The sequence below is a fragment of the Scylla paramamosain genome, chromosome 26 (assembly GCF_035594125.1).
Source record: "Scylla paramamosain isolate STU-SP2022 chromosome 26, ASM3559412v1, whole genome shotgun sequence".
Lineage (NCBI taxonomy): Eukaryota > Metazoa > Arthropoda > Malacostraca > Decapoda > Portunidae > Scylla > Scylla paramamosain.
The window spans coordinates 19,501,591-19,529,090 of NC_087176.1; the positions used below are offsets into that span (position 1 = coordinate 19,501,591).

General features: G+C 44.2%; 1 long non-coding RNA gene across 1 annotated transcript in view; it reads right to left on the reverse strand.

The window, feature by feature from the left end:
* LOC135113931 (uncharacterized) overlaps positions 1–6,547 on the reverse strand; it is a 63,973-nt gene extending 57,426 nt beyond the window's left edge. Inside the window, exon 1 of the long non-coding RNA XR_010275129.1 lies at positions 6,139–6,547. This is a non-coding gene — a long non-coding RNA (uncharacterized LOC135113931). The remainder of the gene's footprint in view (positions 1–6,138) is intronic.
* Positions 6,548–27,500: the final 20,953 nt, after the last annotated feature.

The window sequence follows — 27,500 nt, forward strand, 5'->3', positions numbered from 1 at the left end:
ATATTTTTAATAATTTTCTTTAGGGATTGGCACATGAATGGGCCTTTGTTTCTCCCTTTGTTGCTCTTCACCAGAGCCCCTCTTACAGAACAAAAAAAAAAAAAAAAAATGATCTTGAACTACTTGATTATATAAACATTTCTTATGAACACTAACATTTGTGTTCTCCAGACTGTAAGGAAACGGATGCGTTATTTGTGAAAGCGTATCAGACAACGTGTCCTTGGATACACTCAGATGATTTTTAATTCCTTGGCAATGAAACGCAAAAATTTTCCATCTTATAAACTTTAAATCCTCTTGTGTCATCCAGCTTGTAATGAAACAGATGCGTTATCACTACTAGCATACAAGAACACGTGTTACTGCCACACTACTTCACACAGATGATAAAAAAAAAAAAAAAAGTAAAATCCTCTATCTTATGAACTTTAAATCCTGGTGTGTCATCCAATTTATAATGAAACAGATGCGTTATCACTGCTAGCATACAAGAACACGTGTTACTGTCTCACTACTTCACACAGATGATTAAAAAAAAAAAAAAGTAAAATCCTCTATCTTATGAACTTTAACTCCTGGTGTGTCATCCAGTTTATAATGAAACAGAAGCATCATTACTGTTAACATACAAGCACACGTGTCACTACCTTCACACAGATGATAAAATAAAAACAAACATAAACATCGTAAAATCCAACATCCTACAAACTCTAAACCCTCTTATGGCATCACATTATAAATGAACCTCCACGGTGTTGCTGGAAACGTACACAAACACGTGTCCTTCACCGCCCTCTCTTTTGTACCTCGGTCGCTTCTCGCCAAGGAGGTTCAATAAAGACTCCTCTCTCAGCGCTGGTCGCCTCATGGCCAGCCAGGAATGAACACTCGCGCACCACAACTTGTGGAATCAATCTACATATGGAATACTACTTTCCTTTTTCCTTTGCATCGTCTCAGCTTCAATACATTCCCACGTGGGCATAAAGGGAAGGTAAATAATGGTTGCAATGTTGCTGTGGATTCTGTTGCAGTTCCGTGAATTTGTCCAGCTGCATCCAGTGTGCCTTGCCGGAGCTTTTATTTATTCATTTATTCTTTTTTTATGTATTTTTGTTCTTCTTCTCTTCCTTCTCTTCCTAATTATATATTTTTTTTCTCCATCATGCGCTACTCTGCCATTCTGTGAGCTTCTCTTCATATGTTTTTATCTCTTCTCATATAATATTTCTGCTAATTGTTAGAGGTTTGTTTACTTTTTATATATTTTTCCTCCTCTTTCTCCTACTTATTCTTTCCTTCTTTCCACACTATCCCTTTATACTTTTAACTTCTCTTCCTACTCTTTTCTTTCTTCCTCATGTAACACTTCTGCTAACAACACACCACGGTCTAACTTATTCCACATAACTACCCAAATACGTTCTCCTCTATCCCAATTAATTATCTAGCCATTGTTTCTTTCGTTCCACTTAATTCACAAGTAACTGTCCAAAATATTAAAGAGCCATGTTCTCCTTTATCCCATCTAATCAACTGACCACCCTCCTGTATCCCATCTAACTACCCACTCACTGTCTCTTCTATCCTAACTAACTACTTTCTCTTATGTTCCATGTAACGAGGTAATGTCTCCTTTGTCTCACCTTTTTAACAGGCATTTTTTTTTTTTAATTAGGTACCTAGTATTTCTCCTCTCTTCCACTTCAATGGATAATGTCTTTCCTATCCCAACTAATTTACTAGCTGTACTCTCCTCCACCCAGCTAGTCTCCTCTGTTCACTCTACTTAACCACACTCAATAGTTAGCCAGTCTCTTTCACCCGACTACTCGTAAACAAACAGGCCACGGTCTGCTCTCTCCCACCTAATCCAATCTTTCACCATCAAATTAACCACCTTGCCAACAGTCAAGATACCGCCCTCCCTATTGTTTCCAGCCCAGTAGCATTAATGACGGTAATCCCTGCCCTCTCTAGTTATCGGTCTTTTTGTCACCATTCCCAGTTTTATGAAGGGCGAGGCGCGTGGCGATGGGCGAAGCTTCCGACCATCAGGGATTAAATTCAAGGGGTGAGTATTGGCTAAGCTGTACCCTGGGAGACTTGATTATCTCCACTGTGTGTTGTGTGTTGTGGGTTTTTGATGTAGTGTAGTGAAGAGAGTTGTTGTTTGTTGGGGGTTTGTATTACAAGTGTTACTGGGGTATTGGTGGTAGTGGTGGGTAGTGGTGGTGGTAGTAGTAGTAGTAGTAGTAGTAGTAGTAGTAGTAGTAGTAGTAGTAGTAGTAGTAACACTGATGTATGTTTCATATATTTTTTTCACTGTAGAATGAATAAATATTAACTTCCTATTCTCTACTTCCTGTGTCCATGGAAGCAATGCTTCACAGTGTTCTGAATGGAGACGTAGGTGGTGAAGGCAACACAGCTCAGGAAATGACAGCTTTATTCCTGACTAGTAATTTCGTAGGAATGACAATACTAACTACCTCTTCTCTCTTTCCTGTGTCCATGGAAGTAATTTTTAACAGTGTTCTGGATGAAGATGTGAGTGGTAAAGGCAACCCAGGTCAGGAAATGACAGCTTTATTCCTGACTAGTAATTTCTTAATGGCTTCCTCAGAGGATTACAGAAGAAGAGCATAAATAAAAGTCTTTCTTCTCATGCCTTGTTCCCTTCACCTCCTGCCTCCTGTTTGTCACAGTGTCCTTCCTCACTAGTGTTCTCAACATCAACAATGACTGACTGTACCTATGAAAAGTTGTTGAAAGAGTAAGTTATCTAACACACGTACTGGATGTTGCTTGTGTAGGAGAAGGCGGCATGTTGGTAAGGCAAGAGATATTATGTGCACTGACTCACACACTGGGACTTGAGATTGTCATGCAAACTAAAATATCACAGTAAAAAAAAAAAGCCTGAACAGAGTGGAAGAGAAGTAGGGAAAAGAACCTAAGTAAAGAAGAAAAATATATAAGATAAAAAAAAAAATTAATACTGACGGAGAAAAGAGAGGGCACGCGCGCGCGCGCGCGCGTGAGAGAGAGAGAGAGAGAGAGAGAGAGAGAGAGAGAGAGAGAGAGAGAGAGAGAGAGAGAGAGAGAGAGAGAGAGAGAGAGAGAGAGAGAGGAGAGGGGAGGGGAGGAGAGGAGAGGAGAGGAGAGGAGAAGAGAGTAAAGAGAAGAAAAGTGTAAATAGAAGAAGAAAGTAAAGAGAAAAGAGTAAAGAGAAGAAAAGAAAAGAGAAGAAAAGAGACGAGGAGAGGAGAGGAGAGGAGAAGTTCTTTCCTCTCCTCTCCTTTCATTAGGAGCTGTATCTTGACTGGGCAGGCCTGAAATGAGGGAGGAGAGAGTAAGTGGGAAGAGACGAGAGCAGCGGAACAGAAAAGGAAGAAGAAACTCTAATGAGAGAAAGGGGTGACTTTACTTGTACAACTGCCGTTAACCTAAAAAATAAAGTGCGCCTCATTCCTTCTTCGTCAGGACCACGTTGCCATGCACAGTGCACATCGAAATTTCCTTCTGTTGATTGACAAGTTAGGGGTTGGCGGAGTGAACGTGCGAGTGACGGTGTTTCTCTCCATCACATTCTCCTCTCCTGCTGCCACTGTTTGCTGTCTCGCTAATAATTCTGTCTTCCCCTCGACCCTCTTCCTTCTACAAGTGTTCTCTTCAGACTTTAAACAGCTTCCTTCGTCTCTCTCTCTCTCTCTCTCTCTCTCTCTCTCTCTCTCTCTCTCTCTCTCTCTCTCTCTCTCTCTCTCTCTCTCTCTCTCTCTCTCTCTTTCCCTCTCTCTCTCTCTTATATTAGTTAATCAGTCAGCCAATCATTCATTCATTCAGTCAGTCAGTCAGCCAGCCAGCCAGCCACTCAACCAGTCAACAGGTAAATTAACAAGTTGAAAGGGACAAAAAGTAATCGAGTTTTTGTAATGAATTCCACTCTGAAGAAATAAAAGTTGAAAAAGTTGCTTCCTTTCGTATCTAGAAACAAGAGATTGCATTAGAGATGAAAGGAAGACACGTGTAGAGAGAGAGAGAGAGAGAGAGAGAGAGGTGGCAGGTAAGGTTACGTTGGGTAAGGTCAGGTAAGGTCAGGTCAGGTCAGGTTAGTTTAGGTCAAGTCAGGTTAGGTTAGGAAATGTTAAGTCAGGTAAGGGTTGGATATAAAAGAATAGGATAGGATAATATAGGATAGGTAAGGTTAGGTTAGGTTAGGTTACGTAAGGTAGGTTTAATAAAGGCAAGGCAAGGCAAGGCAAGGCAAGGCAAGGCAAAAGTAAAGTAATGTAAAGTTAGATTAGAATAGATTAGGTTAAGGCAGGCTTCAGCTGGGTCGCTAGATTTATTTACTCGAGAGCTCGTTTTCTTCCAGCCTGAATGATTGAAGTGGCTCCGCTTGCCTTCGTCTGGCTTCGCTTGGCTTGGTGCTCTGTGTGTGTGTGTGTGTGTGTGCTAGGCGATCGAAAGTGTGGTTAGGTTAGATTGTTCCCCTCTCCATGTTAAGCGATCGAATGAGTGAGTGAGTGAGTGAGTGAGTGAGTGAGTGATTGAGTGAGTGAGTGAGTAATTAGATTAGGGTTGATGTTTAGTGAAGGGACTTTTTTTTTTTAATGTATAATTACATTTGATTATTCTTTGTTGATTTGTCCATTTCTCTCCCTGTCTCTCGGCATCTCTGTCTACTTTATCAAATTCTTCAAATCTCTCGTCTTTTCAGAAAATTCTCTCTCTCTCTCTCTCTCTGCTCTGGGAGAGCGCTGAATTGATGCAGGGCATTTATGTGTTATAATCCCTCAGGTCAGGACAGGAATGAGAGCGGATCTTCCATCAGCAAGCGAGACAAGAGAGGCGTCCTTTGCCTCGCTCAAGTGGGATCTGCGGGGCTCACTGCATTGCCTGAGCCACGCTACCCAAGCTCTGCCCCTCCCTCGCCTTGCTTCCCCCGCCACTCAATGGTAGACACTCAGCAGTTGGCAGTGCACAGTCAATAGGGAACTTTACAGTATTGGGAATATTCATGAGTGGGGATAGGTGGAAATAATAATATGTAGGTTTGGTTCATTCGTTTGTACATTGAGTGCCACGTTAAGTCTGATCAATTTTTGTAGCTTCGCTTGTTTTAAGTAAGGTCTTAAGAGCCTGTAAGGAATCTAGCGGTATTTGTCATCTTGTTACTCACCTACGTAATAACACACACACACACACACACACACCAGAACACAAGAAAATAATGCAAACTCCAAGAGGCTATCAGATTAAAAACATACGACCATTTAGCTATATATATATATATATATATATATATATATATATATATATATATATATATATATATATATATATATATATATATATATATATATATATATATATATATATATATATATAAGAACAGTGGTTGTTAGGACATGAAAAACTTCAAACGCCCAGTGATTAATAAAACACACTTCATCTGAGCAAATCGTCAAAAGTGTGGCTTGAAAACATCCGTAGCATCACTGAACTAACGATAATACCAACATGGAAAACCTCAATTGCTAAGAAATAAGCTAAGATTGTGATGGGCAGGGAAAGAAAGGGGAAGATTATGAGTAATCTGAGACGCTGTAGCCTAGTGGTTCCTCTGTGCGCAGATAAAACAACAACAACAACAACATCAAGGAACAAGGAGACCAATTGAAATGTTGAGGCCAAGAGAAGAGTTGACAAGTTTTTTTTTTTAGTTTAGTTTAGTTTATTGCCATATCACCAGTATATACAATGAACAGTTATGTACAGGTATTGTTGAGGCATTAGTCTGCTGAGCTAAGCTCTTAAGCAGACATGACATAGATTAATTACAGTAATACGTGGTGATTGGAGACGCTGCATCCTGTTTCCTACTAGCTTCTCAATGCACAAATAATAAACAACGACTGAACAGATACGCAGAACATAAGGTGATCAGAAACACTGCAGCTTATTACCTTCCTTACTTCCTCTATGCCCAAGTAACAAGCAAATGACTGAACAAATACGCAAAATATGGGTTGACCAAAAACACGCCAGGCTGTTAACCTTTCAGTTCCTCTATGCACAAATAATAAATAAACAAAACACATGCACACAAAATAGTGACTAGTACATTACCAACATAGACAGGAAGACACGGGGAAGAGCAGGGAGGGAATATGACGCCTTCAAGGTGACTGACAGGCGATTCCAACACCCCGCGGCTCTCCACGGCACAGTCTACACCACCGCCTCGCAGTTCTCACGACCACGGCACACAGTAATGTTACGGAGGCACAATTACCGGGGAAACTAACACACGGGCCGTCACCTTTACGTCACCACGAGATAATGGAGAGGCGACCAAAACTGAATGAGTATCTCAGTTCGTTCAGCAGTTTACAGCACACGGTATTGACACGGAAGCACAAGTACTAAGGAAACTAGTACGCGGCCGCCCGCTGTCTTGACGTAACCACGCGGCAGTGGCGAGGCGAGCAGGACTAAGGCGGCTGAGAGTTACAGATTCAGTGTCTCAGTTCGAAGGTTCGTTGTTTGGAGTATTGTTCATGCAGCTAAGCCAAATGTCCACGGTCTTACAGTGCGGGAAATATCTATAGCATTCTTTAGTGTGTAGGAGGATACGTGAATTAAAGATGAGGTGTAATATAAACTCTCCAGGGGACGTACTTATATTCAATGGCCTTTATTGTCACGTGAGACTAACCCGCGCTGACTCGAGTCATACATTGAAGCGTTACGTTGCCAGACTCCACACGGAACATTAATCCTAGATGTGTGTGTGTGTGTGTGCGTGTGTGTCAGAGAGAGAGAGAGAGAGAGAGAGAGAGAGAGAGAGAGAGAGAGAGAGAGAGAGAGAGAGAGCATAATTTCTATTCGTATGATTTTTCTTTATCTTTTATTTATTTTCTATCTATTTATATTTATGTATTTGTTTATTGTTTGGGTGGGTAAACACTCAGTGCCACCACCACCACTGCGATTTGTGGAGCTGTGTTGCAGTCATTGTCATCGTAATCATCATCATTCTCCTCATCTTTCTTTTCTTCTTCCTCCTCTTCTTCTTCCTCCCCGTTCTTTTTTCCTCCTCTTCTTCCTCCTCTTTTTTCTCCTCGTTTTTCTTTTCCTCCTCTTCATCATCAACATATTCTCTTCCTCTTCCGCCTCCTCATCATTAGAAATTTGTTCATCTCCTCCTCTTCCTCCTACTCTTCCTCCTCTTTCTCGTCCTCGTCCTCCTCCTCCTCTCTCTCTCATCTCCTCCTCTTCCTCCTACTCTTCCTCCTCTTTCTCGTCCTCGTCCTCCTCCTCCTCTCTCTCTCATCTCCTCCTCCTCACCATCATTATCACCATTATCATAATCTCCATCTTTCTCATCACAATCACCACAACCTCCTCCTCCTCTTCATCACCACCACCACCACCACCACCACCATCATAATCTATTTCCGGTAATACTGCAGTACAAATGTCTTCCAAACATCCTATACGCATCATCATTTTTGTCTATTCCAGGTCACCCGAGCAACACTTCTCTCTTCTCTCCAACTCTAATGAATCTGTGAGCACTGTCTTGTTTTACCATCCTTTCGTTGACATTCTGCTTTCCTAATTGTCCGTGTATCACTGGCTCCACGCTTACTGTGCCCTGCGTATGTCAACTTACTTCTTCAGTGCACTATCACCATCAAGAAGCGGGGTCAGGATTTGCTTAAATGGACATGCCGTGACTCTCTCTATATATGACGAGGACAGACGAGACCACGAGTGAATATACCGGGTCAGTTTTAGTCTCTTCGTAAGCTATTCAAACGAAACACTCCTCTTATTTGTTCGGGAGCTTACCAACTTAGGAAGCGTGTTTGGTTGATAGCTTACGAAAAGACTGTGGAATTGACTCTTTTGCCTTACCAGTTCAAATTTTCGGTACTCCCCAAAACGACAAGCAGTGTGCAAAGTTGATTGTGGAACCTGATGACGGCTAAAGCACTTTTGTTGGTTAGCTAGCAAGAGGAAAAAGGGTGACTCTGGAACTGGCCTGTCAGCAATAAGGCGGTAGTTTGAAGGGTTAGACTGGATGGGGACGATAGGTGGAAATAGGGAGGTGTGTTTCGTACAGGGACCGCCACGTGTAGACCTGATGGCTTCTTACAACTTTCCTTATTTTCTTAAGTTCTCATGTTCTTTTAAGGAGGAGGAGGAGTGGTCAGACTTTCTCACCTTCCACCTCCCTGGACTGCGCCTTCTGAGTGTCTGTAACCCTTTCACTGTTATTTGACACATCTTTTAATCACTAACCACTCCGAGACATATTTTCTTCTAAATTGCAAAATCTATTCCTTTCTATGCCTTTTGTTTCCTGCAGATGGTGATGAGGGGAACGTACGTTGTTTTAGTGTTGTGAATTGTTGCATACCGCAGTGGAAGGGCAGCAGGGTGTTGCGTCATGGCCTTCCCACTTCCCAGTCTTCTTATCTTGACTGGTGCGAGGTCGTCACGGTGGCCTGTGCTTTTACTGACGGCATGGCGTATTTCTTCACTCATTACATGGTCTACCTAATAAATAGTCACGATTTTGCGTTACACAGTTTTGATAAGAATAATTCAAGTAGGTGGAAATTATTAAGGAATTTTCTATTACACTAATGAAAATAAATAGAAAAATCGTTAAGTACATTATTTTTCTTAGCAATAACGTATTTTAGTCTATTTCTTTCCAATATACTTTAATCTTCATTTTCTGACATTTTTTTTCCTTTCCACAAAATAATCACTCGATTTTTTTTACTCCTTTGGGTTTTAAATGAACAATTTTAAATAATCTCTTTATAATTTGTGTGTGTGTGTGTGTGTGTGTGTAAGTAATGTTTATTGCTTTATAACATTAATACAAGAATTACTGTAACATTTTCATTTTGTATCAAATTGTGTTGAGCCGCAGCTCGTGCAGACTTGTTTGAATTGAGCCATTGTCACACAGAGAGCACTCACGCTTTCATGTCAATCATCCTTTTCAAAAACATACATTATCACACACACACACACAAAAAAAAAAAAATAAATAAATAAAAAAAAAAAAAAAAATAAATAAATAAAATAACGTTAATTACATGCACACACACACACACACACACACACACACACACACACACACACACACACACAAGTATACATATACACACACATACACACATACACTTATTTACATATACATTTAAGCATATATACATACATATACACATACATGTACATACACGTACATACGCACGCATACATACATACATACAGATATACATACGCACACATACACACATACATACATACATACAGATACATTAGTAATATAAGTGGAGCATTTGTGGGAAACAAAAATAATTTCAACAAAATAATAATAATAGCATAATGACTTATGGAATTTGTAGAATTTTCGACCCTGCTGTTTGTAATTAAGGGAAATAAAAGAAAACGGCGGCTGTCTTGCATTAGAGAAAACAAAAAAAAAAAAATTTAACTCAAACTTAAAAAAAATTATTAAATTAATCTTCCAATACTATTTTAAACAGTTTTCAGGATAATGCAAGCGTCTCTTCTATTTTATCTATTATTTCGTGGTGTTTTGTACTATTAATTATCAGTTTTTAGTGCAAGAAGTTCAAGAAAAAAGGAAAAAACAAAAACACTATATAGATAAGGACAATATGGTCGCTATTAACATGTATATTTACAAGACTTTCGACCCCATGATTTCCAAGGCGTGGGCGGCGGCCATCTAGGAAATTGGAGTATTAGAGAAAACGTGATATTTTAACGCCAACTAAAGAAAAACTGAATTGATCTAACTATTAAAAACTTATAATATTTTTACGATAGTGTTAACATTTACTGCTATATGAATCGACTTCAGTTATTTATTGGCGTTGATATTATGTAAATTACACAAGCTTAATCTATGACAACATATATATAACGAAAAAAATAAATAAAAAATGACGTCTCCCTCAACACACACACACACACACACACACACACACACACACACACATACACACACAGAGAGAGAGAGACACCTTTATGTACGAGTACGTATAATGTAGGAAATATTGTATTTTTATTGATTCCTCTACAAATACAGTGGAAATGTTGTGTGTCTGCCAATGGAGCCTTAAACACACCCAAAACTTTAGCGTCTAATTATAGACCTGTCAGCTTAACTTCAGTTGTAGGTAAAATGTTAGAGTCAATAATAGCGAGGAACATTAGGGAACATTTAGACAAACATAACTTGATAAATCAGTCACAGCATGGCTTCACGAAGGGGAAGTCTTGCCTGACAAACTTGTTAAGTTTTTACAGTAAGGTGTACGAGGCAGTAGATAATGGTGATAGTTATGATATCTTATATCTGGACTTTAGTAAAGCATTTGACAAGGTACCCCATCAAAGCCTCCTGAGAAAGGTTAGGGCACACGGGATAGATGGGAAGGTGTTAGGCTGGATAGGGTCATGGCTTGGTAACAGGCGACAGAGAGTGATAATAAACGGCTCGAAATCCGAGTGGGGTCATGTAATTAGTGGGGTGCCACAGGGATCAGTATTAGGGCCATTGTTATTTCTTATGTATATCAATGACTTGGATAGTGGAATTAGTAGTGATGTTAGTAAATTTGCGGATGACACAAAGATAGGTAGATTAATTAGGTCAGAATCGGATGCCATCGCCTTGCAGGCAGACTTAGATAGAATGAATGAATGGACGGATAGATGGCAAATGCAATTTAATATCAATAAATGTAAAGTGCTTAGCGTAGGTAGAGGAAACCCATACAATAGGTACACATTAGACAACCAAACTTTGGTAGGTACAGGGTACGAGAAAGATTTAGGAGTTATAGTTAGCTCTGAACTCCGTCTAGGGAAACAATGCATAGAAGCCAGAAACAAGGCAAATAGGGCACTAGAATTCATTTTTAGGAGTGTTAAAAGTAGAAGGCCGGAAGTAATATTAAAGTTATACTTGGCGCTGGTCAGACCTCATCTAGACTACGCTGTGCAGTTCTGGTCCCCACATTACAGGAAAGATATAGGTCTATTAGAATCAGTACAGAGGAGAATGACTAAAAGGATACAGGGGATGAGGAATATTCCTTACGAGGCGAGGTTGAAGCTGTTACATTTACATTCTTTAGAGAGACGTAGGTTAAGAGGGGACCTGATAGAAGTCTTTAAGTGGTATAAGGGTTATAACAAGGGAGCAATAAGCAAAATTCTTAGGATCAGCAACCAGGGTAGAACAAGAAATAACGGGTTCAAGCTTGAAAAATTTAGGTTTAGGAAGGAGATAGGAAAAAATTGGTTCTCAAATAGAGTGGTAGATGAGTGGAACGGACTCAGTAATCATGTAGTTAGTGCTAGGACACTAGAGAGCTTTAAGAGAAGATTAGACAAGTTTATGGATGGGGATAACAGATGGAAATAGGTAGGTGTGTTTCATACAGGGACTGCCACGTGTAAGCCTGGTCGCTTCTTGCAGCTTCCCTTATTTCTTATGTTCTTATGTTCTTAAAAACACTCGTAAACTCAAGTAGAGCCCTTTAAAACAGAGCAGGTATGGGTGTTGAAGAGATTACAATTTTTGTGAATTATATACATTATTTTTAAGCAGCTTGGAAGGTTGAAGTGACGATGTAGCAAATAATCTAGTCAGCCATAGAAACATCCCATTTTCTCTCATATTCAGGGTACACTAAAGCTTACGCGCTTCTCAGAACCAGTAATATGTAAACACAAGTCACCGCTCCAAGCACTCCGTTTTCTCTTATATGTTTTCAGCCTCCCGTTCTCTTTCTACTGCACAGATTTTTCGTCTTTCATCTCTTCTTCCTCATTTTTTATACATACACATTCTGTGCACGCTTTTCGACACATACGTTACACGTCTTTTCTATACATCATATTACTCCTTTCTTCACACAGACATACACACACACACTCACTCTCTTTGTTCATATCTTTATGTAAATCATTTTTTATGTTCAGTATTTCTTGTGTACATGTTCATGTTTTTGTTAAATAAAGTAGAGAGAGTTTAACCAGTCTAACAAGTGGCTATAAATACAACCTTAGCTGGTGAACAAAAGAGTTAAGAGATTAAAGGACTTGCAACTGCTGACGGTTACCTGTCGGTTTTCTCTTCTCTATCTCTGGCGAGTTAAGAGATTAAAGGACTTGCAACTGCTGACGGTTACCTGTCGGTTTTCTCTTCTCACATTCCTGGCGGCTTCCACCTAGATCACTAGAAATGGTGACTCGGAGTTAGACCGTAGTGGCCAGCTCCACCAATGCTGTGTCCCAGGTTCTTTAGCACTATAGCGTCGCCACAGCTATAGGTACCTCGCCCAGGTCAGCCCCCGCCTGACACGGACCACCACGGCCAAACCGCCACCCAGCCTGGCCCAGCCGTGACCCACCGACGCCACCCAGCCCGGCCAGCCGCCACGTGACACACACACACCGTCACCCAGCCCAGCAACCGTGGTCACCGCCGCTGCCTCGCCAGTCACCAGCCACCCTCTCTCGCAGCTGTGACTCACCACGCCTCGCCAGCCACCCAGGCCACTGAGGCCACGCTCACCTGCCGCCTCACCACCGCCACCAGGTCACTCCCTCTCCCGCTACCGTGACCCACCGCGCCAACTCCACCTGCTGCCTGGTCACCTGCCACCCCTGCCACACCTGCTGCCCAGCCTCCATCACCACCACAGCAGCAGCAACACCTCTCCGGCTCACCACGCACGGTCACCGCCACCCGGCCGTGACCCCACTGGCCCTGATTTCGCTTCTCTACAACAGGGCGGCGCCCCCTGCACCGGTACTCCCGTCTTCCGCTCGACAACAGGGCGGCGTTCCCTGCAACGTTCCCCCACCAAAGTGTTAGTGCTCCCGACCGTCCCTCCCCTCTCCCCCGTCGTCCACCCTCCCCCTGTGTGTGTTAACCCCTGCCCCTAGAAAACTCCCTAGTGTGCATCAGCGCGTACCAACCCCCGTGTGCCAGACACCAACACCTACACATACACGCACTCACACACACACACACACAGACTACACACTTCGTTCACGGCAGTGCGTTCCAAGCCGTAAGTGCGAGTGTGGTAAAGTACGTGCCTAGGACCATCGCTGTCACACCCTCAGCACTGCACAGTGGCGCCCAGCAGGCGTCCCTTGCCACCTCTCACTGGCACCTGGCGCCGGAGGAGCCCGCGCCTCGCCGACAGGCGTCACTACACCCTGCTCCACGACTCGCATAACAAGCCACCAGGCCCCATCGCACGCCAGCAACAAGAAACGGCCATGGCTCCACCGGACACCGCCTCCCCAGCTCCCCCCTTCAGGGCTCCAGCCTTCAACAGCCACGACCCCAACATGTGGTTTACCATCTTGGAGCTGAACTTCAAGGCAAACAACATCACTGAGGCCTTGAAACAGTTCACTCACGCCTGCACTCTCCTGCCACCCGAGGTCCTCTTGCAAGTCTCTGACGCCATCGCGAAAGCCCCCTCTTCGGACAATCCCTACGACGACCTCAGGCAAGCCGTCCTCAAACGCCTTGCGCCAGACCTCGCGCAGCTGGCTGACGACTATATGTCGACAGTTCCGTCGGCAACGCCACCGTCTTCAGTCGCCACTGTCACTAACACAGCAGACGTCCAGCAACTCACCCACATTGTGTCGCAGCTGGCCCTGCAGGTCAGCGCGATGCAGGAACAGCTAAATACCCGCCAGCGTCGCCGCCCACCGTCACCTCGACGCCCTCGCTACCGCTCTCGGTCGCGTAGCACTACACGCACCCCGGGCGTCTGCTACTACCACAGCAGGTTCGGTAGCGAGGCCATTAAGTGCACCCAACCCTGCACTTACAACACCACCCCGGCGTCAAACTAAACGGGCGGACGTTCACGGCGCGTACGATCCGCCAGCCCAAGTCACAGCTACTTCACGTCTACGACCGACGCACCGGAATTAAGTTCCTCGTCGACACCGGCGCTGAGGTCAGTGTCCTGCCTGCCACAGACAGCCAGAAGAGGTTGCCTGTAACCACGCACCTCTATGCAGCCAACGCCTCGAAAATCCCTGTGTACGCGCGGCAGACACTACACCTCGAACTCAACCTCCGCCGCTCCTTCGACTGGACCTTTTACGTGGCAGCTGTGACCCAACCCATCCTAGGCGCCGATTTCCTACGCCACCACGACCTCCTAGTCGACTTGAAGCACGGCACGCTGCTGGATCGTCTCACTTCCCTGCGGACCCGTGGCCGAACGGCACCTGGCGAGAGCACCGGAATCTCCGCAGTCTGCCGAGATAACCCCTTCGCCGCCATCCTCAAGGGTTTCCCAACACTAACACAGCCATACTCAGCCACGCAGCCAGTGAAACATCACGTCCTGCACTACATAGAGACCACCGGACCACCTGTTTTCGCCAAGGCTCGTCGCTTAGCACCAGAACGCTACAAACAGGTCAGGGCCGAGTTTGAGTCTCTGATGCAGCAAGGCATCATCCGCCCAAGCTCCAGCAACTGGTCGTCTGCGCTTCACGTCGTCCCCAAGAAAAACGGTAACATACGCCCTTGCGGGGACTACAGAGCCCTAAACTCCCGCACCGAGATGGACAGGTATCCAGTGCCTAACATTCAGGAGTTTTCCTCACAACTGCACGGCTCTACGATTTTCTCCAGGATCGACCTCGTAAAGGCCTTCCATCAGATCCCCATCAACCCCGAGGACATCCCGAAGACGGCCATAATCACGCCCTTCGGACTATATGAATACACTAGGATGCCCTTCGGTCTCAAGAACGCTGCTCAAACATTCCAGCGCTTCATGGACGAAGTTTTGCGAGGACTGCAGTTCTGCTTCACTTACGTCGATGACATTCTTGTTGCCAGCCCAGACGACGCTGCTCATCGCCAACACCTCGAGCAAGTCTTCACTCGTCTGAAGGACTACGGCATCCAGGTCAACGCCGACAAGTCCGTGTTCGGCGTGCCTTCAGTCGACTTCCTCAGCCACACTGTGTCCTCCTCAGGCTTCACCCCAACTGCAAGTCGCTGTACTGCCATCCAGAATTTCCCGAAGCCCACAACTCAGCGCCAGTTGAAGCAGTTCCTCGGGATGCTGAACTATTACCACAGGTTCATTCCCCGATGCGCGCTCCTCCTCCAGCCTCTCTACGCCTTAGTGAAGCCAGCCAAACGAGGCCAGTCCGTCACCCTTGCCTGGACGCCCGCAGCTGAGGACGCTTTCCTCACTGCCCGGAAGGCGCTCACATCCACAGCGCTCAGTTTCCCTGCCCCAGACGCCCCTACTTCCATCGCCACGGACGCCTCCGACACCGGAGTTGGAGCAGTGCTACAGCAGCACATCGACGGTGCCTGGAAACCCGTCGCCTTCTTCTCCAAGAAACTCAACACTGCCGAGAAGAAGTACAGCGCCTTCGACAAAGAGCTCCTCGCCATCTACAAGGCATTGAAGCACTTCCAGTACTTTGTCGAAGGACGTCAGTTTCATATCTACACTGACCACAAGCCGCTGACGAGCACCTTCATCAAGAACAAGTCATCCTACTCACCACGTCAACTGCGCCACGTAGACTTCATCTCTCAGTTCACCACGGACCTCCGTTACGTGAAAGGTGAAGATAACGCCCCAGCCGATGCCCTGTCACGCAACATCTGTGCCACATCTACCTCTCTCATCGATTACGCCGCCATTGCTGCCGATCAGGCCGCTGACGCCGAGCTGCAGCAACTGAAAGAAAACGCCGCACTACAGATGAAGAGAGTACAGCTACCAGGCACTCAAGTGCACATCTACGCTGACGTCTCGACCAACACCGTCAGACCATACCTGCCTCAACGGCACAGGTATCCACTCTTCCGTCAGCTGCACGACCTCTCACATCCTGGCATCAGAGCTTCACAACACATGATGACGTCCCGATTCATCTGGACCGCCATCAACAAGGACGTGAGAGACTGGACACGTAGGTGCACCACCTGTCAGGCCTCCAAGGTGACGCGACACACACGCTCCCCTACAGCCACCTTCACGCCAGTCTCCACACGCTTCGAACACGTCCATATCGACCTCGTTGGCCCTCTTCCTCACTCCGACGGCTGCCGCTACATCCTCACCTGTGTCGACCGCTTCACTCGCTGGCCAGAAGCTGCACCGCTGACTGACATCTCCACTGACACCGTTGCACGTGCCTTTATCAGCACGTGGATCTCACGCTTCGGTGTTCCTGTCAGCCTCACTTCTGACCGCGGCGGCCAGTTTGAGTCCAGTGTCTGGAACAAACTGATGACACTACTCGGCATTCGACGATACAGGACTGCCAGCTACCATCCTCAGGCCAACGCTACAGTGGAACGTTTCCACCGCCAGCTGAAGTCGTCACTGATGGCTTCCAGCGACCAACGCGAGAAGTGGAACGCCACCTTACCCCTCGTCCTCCTCGGCATCCGGACGTCCCTCAAGCAGGACCTTCACCACTCTTCTGCCGAGCTCGTATACGGCACCACTCTTCGACTCCCTGGCGGGCTCCTTACCAGCTCACCCGACGCCGGCCCCTGCAGCGTCCAAGACTTCGCCAGCAGTCTTAAGGAGTCGATGAGAAGCCTGCAGCCGGTGCAACCTCGCACGCACCCCGCCAAGACCTTCGTCAGCCAGGATCTCGAAGACTGCACACACGTCTTCGTCAGGGTTGACGCTGTCCGTAAACCACTACAGCGCCCCTACGAAGGCCCCTTCGAGGTCCTCCGCAGGACGAGGAAAAACATCACCATCAACAGAAACGGCTCTTCTGACGTCATAGCCATAGACCGAGTCAAGCCCGCCTACATCCTGCACACCCCGACGGCACCTCACGACCCGACATCGCCGGCCACGCCTTCAGCACCACGCGCCACAGCTAAACAGCACGTATCGTTCGTCGTGCCTCCTCACTCGGGGGAAGTTATGTAGCAAATAATCTAGTCAGCCATAGAAACATCCCATTTTCTCTCATATTCAGGGTACACTAAAGCTTACGCGCTTCTCAGAACCAGTAATATGTAAACACAAGTCACCGCTCCAAGCACTCCGTTTTCTCTTATATGTTTTCAGCCTCCCGTTCTCTTTCTACTGCACAGATTTTTCGTCTTTCATCTCTTCTTCCTCATTTTTTATACATACACATTCTGTGCACGCTTTTCGACACATACGTTACACGTCTTTTCTATACATCATATTACTCCTTTCTTCACACAGACATACACACACACACTCACTCTCTTTGTTCATATCTTTATGTAAATCATTTTTTATGTTCAGTATTTCTTGTGTACATGTTCATGTTTTTGTTAAATAAAGTAGAGAGAGTTTAACCAGTCTAACAAGTGGCTATAAATACAACCTTAGCTGGTGAACAAAAGAGTTAAGAGATTAAAGGACTTGCAACTGCTGACGGTTACCTGTCGGTTTTCTCTTCTCTATCTCTGGCGAGTTAAGAGATTAAAGGACTTGCAACTGCTGACGGTTACCTGTCGGTTTTCTCTTCTCACATTCCTGGCGGCTTCCACCTAGATCACTAGACTCTCACGCCCACGCACACGTACTTTCACGCCCAAGCACGCACACGCACTCACGCAAGCACACGCACATGCACGCGCTCGCGCGCGCACACACACACACACACACACACACACACACACACACACACAACAATAAATGCTATGCTGATTATATTTCCTCTGCAGGGCATCAACCAGAAGTGAGGGTAATGCACCACACACCACCACACACTCCCCAATGCATCTGCCACAAGCAAGGCCACACCACACACCACCACACACTCTTTTTCCTTACCATTCACCACAAGTAGGGAAACATTCTCACACACACACACACACACACACACACACCTGGTGGACCCTCTGCCTCAAGGCCCCACACATCAGTTGAAGCAGTGGCACTCCTCAACTCCCTGGACGCACACCCCCATCCTCTGGTTCTAGCCATTCCAACTCACTTGCTGCATGTTGTTTTCCCTGAGGTTCCAAGATCACCTGTTAAGGAGAGCATGTTGTGTCAGTATATAATGAATGACAGCTGGCTACATGGTCTCCTTTGAGTAGTAGTAGTAGTAGTAGTAGTAGTAGTAGCAGTAGAATAGAAGTAATAGCAGCAATAGAAGTAGTAGAAGTAGTAGTAGTAGTGGTAGTAGTAGTAGTAGTAGTAGTAGTAGTAGTAGTAGTAGCTATAGTAGTAGAAGTTGTTGTTGTAATAGTAGTAGTAGATAAATAAATAGACAGAAATAAATGAGTAGTAGTAGTAGTAGTAGTAGTAGTAGTAGTAGTAGTAGTAGTAGCAGTAGAATAGAAGTAATAGCAGCAATAGAAGTAGTAGAAGTAGTAGTAGTAGTGGTAGTAGTAGTAGTAGTAGTAGTAGTAATAGTAGTAGTAGTAGTAGTAGTAGTAGTAGTAGTAGCTATAGTAGTAGAAGTTGTTGTCGTAATAGTAGTAGTAGATAAATAAATAGACAGAAATAAATGAAAAATAAATAAAAATGAAAAAAAGGAAGAAAGGAGAGAAAGAAGCAAAACATGGTGTTTTAATTAATGTATGTGTGTGTGTTCATTATAACAGATGGAATGAAGAATGAATTAAAAAGTGTGGCAAACATTTCCACTTGCTTCTACCGGCAGTGATAGGTTAGGTCAGGTCAGGTACACCTGCTGACACGACTGATAACAAAACACATCACTGGAAACGCGCAAGACAGCAGGTCATGACATACTCTTGATAGCCACAGAGAACGATTCATAAATTATTTCAAAGGACCTTAACAATGATCTTATTTTCATCCATCTCTCTCTCTCTCTCTCTCTCTCTCTCTCTCTCTCTCTCTCTCTCTCTCTCTCTCTCTCTCTCTCTCTCTCTCTCTCTCTCTCTCTCTCTCTCTGTCGTCTCACTTGCGTCGGGAATTAAGTAATGAGCAAGTGACTTTCTTCCCGCATGAATGTAAGTCATATTCTCCTGAGGGTGACGTGAGGCCACTAGCGGAGGTGACTTGACTAGTTAGCGACGCCCCTTCTTAATACGCATGTACACTCCGCCCGCCGCTCCGATGCTCGTGCTCTGTGGGCGGCGGTGGCGGTGACGGTAGGTTCGAATAATGTTTCTCAAATATTTTCTGCTCCCTCTCTGCTTCAGTGTGTTGCAGTGAACATAAGAACATAAGAACATAAGAAATAAGGGAAGCTGCAAGAAGCGACCTGGCTTACACGTGGCAGTCCCTGTATGAAACACACCTACCTATTTCCATCTGTTATCCCCATCCATAAACATGTCTAATCTTCTCTTAAGGCCCTGTTTATACGAGGCGTTTCCAACGCGCGTTAGCAAACGCGGCGTTAGCAAAGTCAATGGTAGTCTATAGGAACCGGTCACACGTGACGCGGCGTTTTGCCTGACGCCGCGTTAACGTCTGGGTCCCTTGCTAACGCGCGTTTGGCGAGCGGCTCGAGATACATTGAAGCATATGGGAACGGTTACACACAGCGGTAAACGCCGCGTTTTGAAAGCAGCGCGCTCTCTTATTGGCTGGGCTGCTACCAATGAGGAAAGAGAATGTGCGTTACTATGGCAACCCCTGGGTTACTCCACGTGGAGGAATTTTTTTATCATGTGACACGCACACAGCTCTTCAGTCCCATCACTGGCAGTCATGGCGGAGCAAAGGCTTGAGGCAATAGACACTGACCTTCTCATTAATGAAATAGAAAAACGTCCAGCCTTATGGGATATGCAGTCCCCGTACTATAAAGATAGGAATTTGAAAAAAAAAAATGCTGGGAAGAGATTGCAGATATCTTCTGTAGTTCAGGAGAGGTTAAGGAGAAACAAGCTATGGGTAAGTTAACAGAATAACTTTATTATTTATTTTTTTAACTATTTCAACTTGTATACTACATCTGAGCAGCAACATGGCTTTCTCCCCTTTCCCCTGACATTAGCAGCTCATCGAATGATTTCACTGACATTCTAAAATAGTTGAAAAACTTGTCTTCATGTTCTCTTAAACTCGGGTACATGGTTGTATACATGCCATGGGTAAGTCTGTCTTGTAAAATTGGATGAACCCAGTATCTTCTTTCTCGCCGCTTGCGCCGCTTCAAACGGCGATGCAAGATCCAAGCACATGCTACCTCTTCTAGATCCATCCTGGTTGAACCTGTCTGTTGCTCTCTGCATTCAGTGCATTGTTTGGCACACACATATGCACGCACAAACACAAGCGTCGCGTTAACGCCGCGTTTGAAAGCGCCTCGTGTGAGCGGTAGTTTCTAACGCCGCGTTTGCTAACGCGCGTTGGAAAGCGCCTCGTGTAAACAGGGCCTAAAGCTCTCTAGTGTCCTAGCACGTGGCACTCATCCAACACAGAAACATGACTGCTGGTGAATTTGTCAGCTTGTCAAGGCGTCAGCATTAGTCTGGCAATAGTGGGGGGGTCGGGGAGGATTGGTTTAGGCGTGGCACCACTGTCTTATTCTCTCTCTCTCTCTCTCCTCTCTCTCTCTCTCTCTCTCTCTCTCTCATCTCTCTCTCTCTCTCTCTCTCTCTCTTTCCGTATATCATTTTCATCTGTATTCTTTCTTATTTCCCTTCTCTCTCTCTCTCTCTCTCTCTCTCTCTCTCTCTCTCTCTCTCTCTCTCTCTCTCTCTCTCTCTCTCTCTCTCTCTCTCTCTCCGTATATCATTTTCATCTGTATTCTTTCTTATTTCCCTTCTCTCTCTCTCTCTCTCTCTCTCTCTCTCTCTCTCTCCGTATACCATTTTCATCTGTATCTCTTTCTCTATTTCCCTTCTCTCTCTCTCTCTCTCTCTCTCTCTCTCTCTCTCTCTCTCTCTCTCTCTCTCTCTCTCCGTATATCATTTTCATCTGTATTCTTTCTTATTTCCCTTCTCTCTCTCTCTCTCTCTCTCTCTCTCTCTCTCTCTCTCTCTCTCTCTCTCTCTCTCTCTCTCTCTCTCTCTCTCCGTATATCATTTTCATCTGTATTCTTTCTTATTTCCCTTCTCTCTCTCTCTCTCTCTCTCTCTCTCTCTCTCTCTCTCTCTCTCTCTCTCTCTCTCTCTCTCTCTCTCTCTCTCTTTCCGTATATCATTTTCATCTGTATTCTTTCTTATTTCCTTCTCTCTCTCTCTCTCTCTCTCTCTCTCTCTCTCTCTCTCTCTCTCTCTCTCTCTCTCTCTCTCTCTCTCTCTCTCTCTCTCTCCACAAGTCTCAGTAGGGAATCGTGTCCATCATATTTCTTCCCTCTTCTTAACTTTGCCAGTGGTGTTTCGCTGATCCATACACGTGTTTTCGCGCCCCACAGCCTCCCTTCGCTCGCCTCACGCTCGGCCGCCGCCCCACGCTGCCCACGGGCGTCGCAAAATGGGTGTGAATTATCTTTAATCTTCCCCTTGTGTCTACTCTTCTACGCGCTAAATAGCGGGAAGCTTTGGTGATATTTTACCACTGTGTTCGAGTTGTTGTGTCTGACTTTGGCTTCGGATTAATGTTTTATATATTTATTTTCTAGTTTAGTTTGTCTTGTGTCATATTTATTCGTTTTGCTTTGTTTATGAGAGTTTATTTATTGTTTTTTCTTGTAGTCTTGATTGATTGATTTATTTTTTTATTTTGTTTAAATTTGTTGTATTTGATGCAGGGTTTGAAACATGTCTTGCTCTGTTGTGGCGTTCGAGTTGGTGATTTTCACTTCTTAAAGAGTAATGGAAAAAAAATGATAAATAAACAGTAGAAATTAAACAACAACAAAAAAAAACTCAATATTTTATACATTCATTCATAAACATTTTTAAAACTTCAAATCAAAACAATACATAAAAAATAAACACTAATATTTTTTTCTGATATATCCATTCGTAAACAACATTCAGGAATCACGAATACTTAAGCAAACAAAAGATAAATAAAGAAACATACTTTCTGAGCCGAGTGTTCGAAACCTTTCACCAAAATAAATCACTAACTAAATAAAAACAAACAAAAAAAACCCAGCTTATCTAAACACACAAACCACATTCAAAATTAAACAAAATACCCGCGGACAAAGAAAACACACAAACATCAACGAAAACCACGAAAAAATTACAAATCAATTACTCGAAGCCAATGTCACATCACCAACTCGAAATGTTTATGAATGAATGTATAAAATATTGAGTTTTTTTTTGTTGTTGTTTAATTTCTACTGTTTATTTATCATTTTTTTCCATTACTCTTTAAGAAGTGAAAATCACCAACTCGAACGCCACAACAGAGCAAGACATGTTTCAAACCCTGCATCAAATACAACAAATTTAAACAAAATAAAAAAATAAATCAATCAATCAAGACTACAAGAAAAAACAATAAATAAACTCTCATAAACAAAGCAAAACGAATAAATATGACACAAGACAAACTAAACTAGAAAATAAATATATAAAACATTAATCCGAAGCCAAAGTCAGACACAACAACTCGAACACAGTGGTAAAATATCACCAAAGCTTCCCGCTATTTAGCGCGTAGAAGAGTAGACACAAGGGGAAGATTAAAGATAATTCACACCCATTTTGCGACGCCCGTGGGCAGCGTGGGGCGGCGGCCGAGCGTGAGGCGAGCGAAGGGAGGCTGTGGGGCGCGAAAACACGTGTATGGATCAGCGAAACACCACTGGCAAAGTTAAGAAGAGGGAAGAAATATGATGGACACGATTCCCTACTGAGACTTGTGGAGAGAGAGAGAGAGAGAGAGAGAGAGAGAGAGAGAGAGAGAGAGAGAGAGAGAGAGAGAGAGAGAGAGAGAGAGGGAAATAAGAAAGAATACAGATGAAAATGATATACGGAAAGAGAGAGAGAGAGAGAGAGAGAGAGAGAGAGAGAGAGAGAGAGAGAGAGAGAGAGAGAGAGAGAGAGAGGAAATAAGAAAGAATACAGATGAAAATGATATACGGAGAGAGAGAGAGAGAGAGAGAGAGAGAGAGAGAGAGAGAGAGAGAGAGAGAGAGAGAGAGAGAGAGAGAGAGGAAATAAGAAAGAATACAGATGAAAATGGTATACGGAGAGAGAGAGAGAGAGAGAGAGAGAGAGAGAGAGAGAGAGAGAGAGAGAGAGAGAGAGAGAGAGAGAGAGAGAGAGAGAGAGAGAGAGAGAGAGAGAGAGAGAGAGAGAGAGAGAGAGAAGGGAAATAAGAAAGAATACAGATGAAAATGATATACGGAGAGAGAGAGAGAGAGAGAGAGAGAGAGAGAGAGAGAGAGAGAGAGAGAGAGAGAGAGAGAGAGAGAGAGAGAGAGAGAGGGAAATAAGAAAGAATACAGATGAAAATGATATACGGAAAGAGAGAGAGAGAGAGAGAGAGAGAGAGAGAGAGAGAGAGAGAGAGAGAGAGAGAGAGAGAGAGAGAATAAGACAGTGGTGCCACGCCTAAACCAATCCTCCCCGACCCCCCACTATTGCCAGACTAATGCTGACGCCTTGACAAGCTGACAAATTCACCAGCAGTCATGTTTCTGTGTTGGATGAGTGCCACGTGCTAGGACACTAGAGAGCTTTAAGAGAAGATTAGACAAGTTTATGGATGGGGATAACAGATGGAAATAGGTAGGTGTGTTTCATACAGGGACTGCCACGTGTAAGCCAGGTCGCTTCTTGCAGCTTCCCTTATTTCTTATGTTCTTATGTTCACTGCAACACACTGAAGCAGAGAGGGAGCAGAAAATATTTGAGAAACATTATTCGAACCTACCGTCACCGCCACCGCCGCCCACAGAGCACGAGCATCGGAGCGGCGGGCGGAGTGTACATGCGTATTAAGAAGGGGCGTCGCTAACTAGTCAAGTCACCTCCGCTAGTGGCCTCACGTCACCCTCAGGAGAATATGACTTACATTCATGCGGGAAGAAAGTCACTTGCTCATTACTTAATTCCCGACGCAAGTGAGACGACAGAGAGAGAGAGAGAGAGAGAGAGAGAGAGAGAGAGAGAGAGAGAGAGAGAGAGAGAGAGAGAGAGAGAGAGAGAGAGAGAGAGAGAAGAGGGAAATGGTTGAAAACGTCTTTAACTTGAAGGGAACAAATGGGAAAGTTGCTTAATTAGGACGCGACAGACAGCAGGAGCGACAGGCGGCGGTGTAGGGTAAAGACAAAAGGGCGAAAAGGCACGTTCAAAGACTGGGCACGTTTGGGGGAAGGAAACGAGTGAAGGATAATTTATTTATTTATTTATTTATTTTAAGCGATACGTGCCTGTGGTGATGGATGCTCGTCTCCCTTCACTGCGCTGGGATGTTGCACAGTAGAGAGAGAGAGAGAGAGAGAGAGAGAGAGAGAGAGAGAGAGAGAGAGAGAGAGAGAGAGAGAGAGAGAGAGAGAGAGCACCTTTTTTTTTCTTTGCTTGTAGAAAGACTGAGAATATTGAAGAGTTTGGACAGAAGTAAAAGAAAGGAAGTTGAAGGAAAGTAGTAGCTTAAAGATTGTGAGCAGACCACGTTGTTATTTTATAAGTATTTTGTTGTGCGATGTGTATGTGTCGAGAGAGACCTTCAAATTCAAATTCAAATTCTATTAAGAAAAGGAGGGGGGTTACAAAGGAGATGGAGAGGGGAAAACTGGAGAGAGACCTTCCTTCCTATACACGCAGGACATACTTGCACACTAACGCTTTACTCTCATAAGAACATAAGAACATAAGAAATAAGGGAAGCTGCAAGAAGCGACCAGGCTTACAGGTGGCAGTCCCTGTATGAAACACACCTACCTATTTCCATCTGTTATCCCCATCCATAAACTTGTCTAATTTTCTCTTAAAGCTCTCTAGTGTCCTAGCACTAACTACATGATTACTGAGACCGTTCCACTCATCTACCACTCTATTTGAGAACCAATTTTTTCCTATCTCCTTCCTAAACCTAAATTTTTCAAGCCTGAACCCGTTATTTCTTGTTCTACCCTGGTTGCTGATCCTAAGAATTTTGCTTACATCTCCCTTGTTATAACCCTTATACCACCTAAAGACTTCTATCAGGTCCCCTCTCAACCTACGTCTCTCTAGAGAATGTAAATTTAACAGCTTCAACCTCGCCTCGTAAGGAATACTCCTCATCCCCTGTATCCTTTTAGTCATTCTCCTCTGTACTGATTCTAATAGACCTATAATCTTTCCTGTAATGTGGGGACCAGAACTGCACAGCGTAGTCTAGATGAGGTCTGACCAGCGGCAAGTATAACTTTAATATTACTTCCGGCCTTCTACTTTTAACACTCCTAAAAATGAATCCTAGTACCCTATTTGCCTTGTTTCTGGCTTCTATGCATTGTTTCCCTAGACGGAGTTCAGAGTTAATTATAACTCCTAAATCTTTCTCGTACCCTGTACCTACCAGAGTTTGGTTGTTTAATGTGTACCTATTGTGTGGGTTTCCTCTACCTACGCTAAGCACTTTGCATTTATTGATATTAAATTGCATTTGCCATCTATCCGTCCATTCATTCATTCTATCTAAGTCTGCCTGCAAGGCGATGGCATCCGATTCTGACCTAATTTTAATCTACCATATGGTATCGATCTTACCTACGGTATCTACGTAATGATACGTGTGTGTGTGTGTGTGTGTGTGTGTGTGTGTGTGTGTGTGTGTGTGTGTGTGTATATGTGTGTGTGTGTGAGTTTTGAAATGAGTGAGACAGGGACGGAGGGGGGCGGGTTGGTAGTGGGGGTAAAACTGTCAGATTTGACCTTGACAATGAAAAGAAGGCGAGGCAGGGAGGGTGGGAGGGGGGTGAGGGGAGTTAAGGGGAGAGGAGGAGGTAGGGGAGAGATAGGGGAGGGGAGGAGATAGGGGAGAGATAAGGGAGGATGGGATAGGGGTGGTTTGAGCTTCCAACGGTTGACCGTGAAAAAATATTATTATTCTTATTATTCCTATTATTATATTAGTCTTATATATAGGGCATTCTTATTATTGTCTCAAATCTCCCCATGACATCACACACACACACACACACACACACACACCACTAAATACAATACCACTGCCTCTTGTTCTGGTATTAATTAATCAGATATGTACAACCGCCATGTTGTTGTTGTTGTTGTTGTTATAGTGTTGTAGTGATTAATATTATAACTCGTAGAGGTTGTTGTTAAAATTGTCTTTTTTGTCAGTCTGTCTGTCTGTCTTAAAATAATTTAATATGTCTCTGTCTGTCTCTGTCTTTAGTTATAGTGTTAGAAGGTTTAATATAACTGGTAGAGGTTGTTATGTATATATAGGGTGGTTAATAACTGGAACAGGTTAAGTAGACATGTGGTTAGTGCTGAAACATTAGATAGTTTAAAAAAAGGGCTAGATGAGAGCATGGATTGGGAGGATAGATGGGATGGGTAGGCGTTGGATTGCTCCAATGGTTGGATAGAGGAGCTGCCTTGTGTAGGCCATCACTTGGCCTCTTGCAGTCTCCTCGTTTCTTATGTTCTTATAACCACCACCACAACCACAGCCACAACCACCACCACCACTACTACGAGCCCCTTAACCTCTTCGGCATGGGCAGTCAAAACGCGCGCCGGCGCCATATCCGGGATTTCCGCGCGTGCGGCAAACTTTGAACTCTACCACCCCTACATTCATCAAAACTAAATAGAATCATAACATACTATGTATGGGCATATCTGGAATGGTTCCATTGTGCCTTACACACCAATATTCAGTCTAAAACAAACTGCACTTTATATTTTACCTACTAGTTTTCGTGAGAGGATGGTGATGGTGGAGTGATGTAAACGTACTCCTCTTCCTCCGACTGATAATATATATATATATATATATATATATATATATATATATATATATATATATATATATATATATATATATATATATATATATATATATGCAATCTCTTTATTCCAGACTACAGTTTCCTCATTCATGGCAACATTTTTCATCGTCTCAGCATCAATATTGCAATTCTCCTTAGCTTTATCAATTTGACTCAGCCAAATCCTGGTGAACTGTCTGCACGTGTTGCCTGATGCGCAGCTGTCCAGTCACACTCGGCAGCTGTCTTTGTCTGTAATAACCTTCCTAACCTGCATCACGCATGGCACGTTGTCTACAGGTGTACAAACTCAACGTACACAGCAAAACCACCACTTCCTGCCTCGGTACCCAGGTGACTCTTGCCCTCCCAGCCTTCAGGGTAACACAGGCAGGCACAGTCAGTCCGCCCTCCCTGTACGTGTGACAGAACACCACCAGCAGCAGCACACCATCCTAGCCATTGAGCCTTTCAGTGCGGGAAGCAACAGTTCACATGACTAGAAGCAATGCAGGTAACATTTAGAAGCATTTAAGAGAAGGAAAATGCACACAGAGAATACA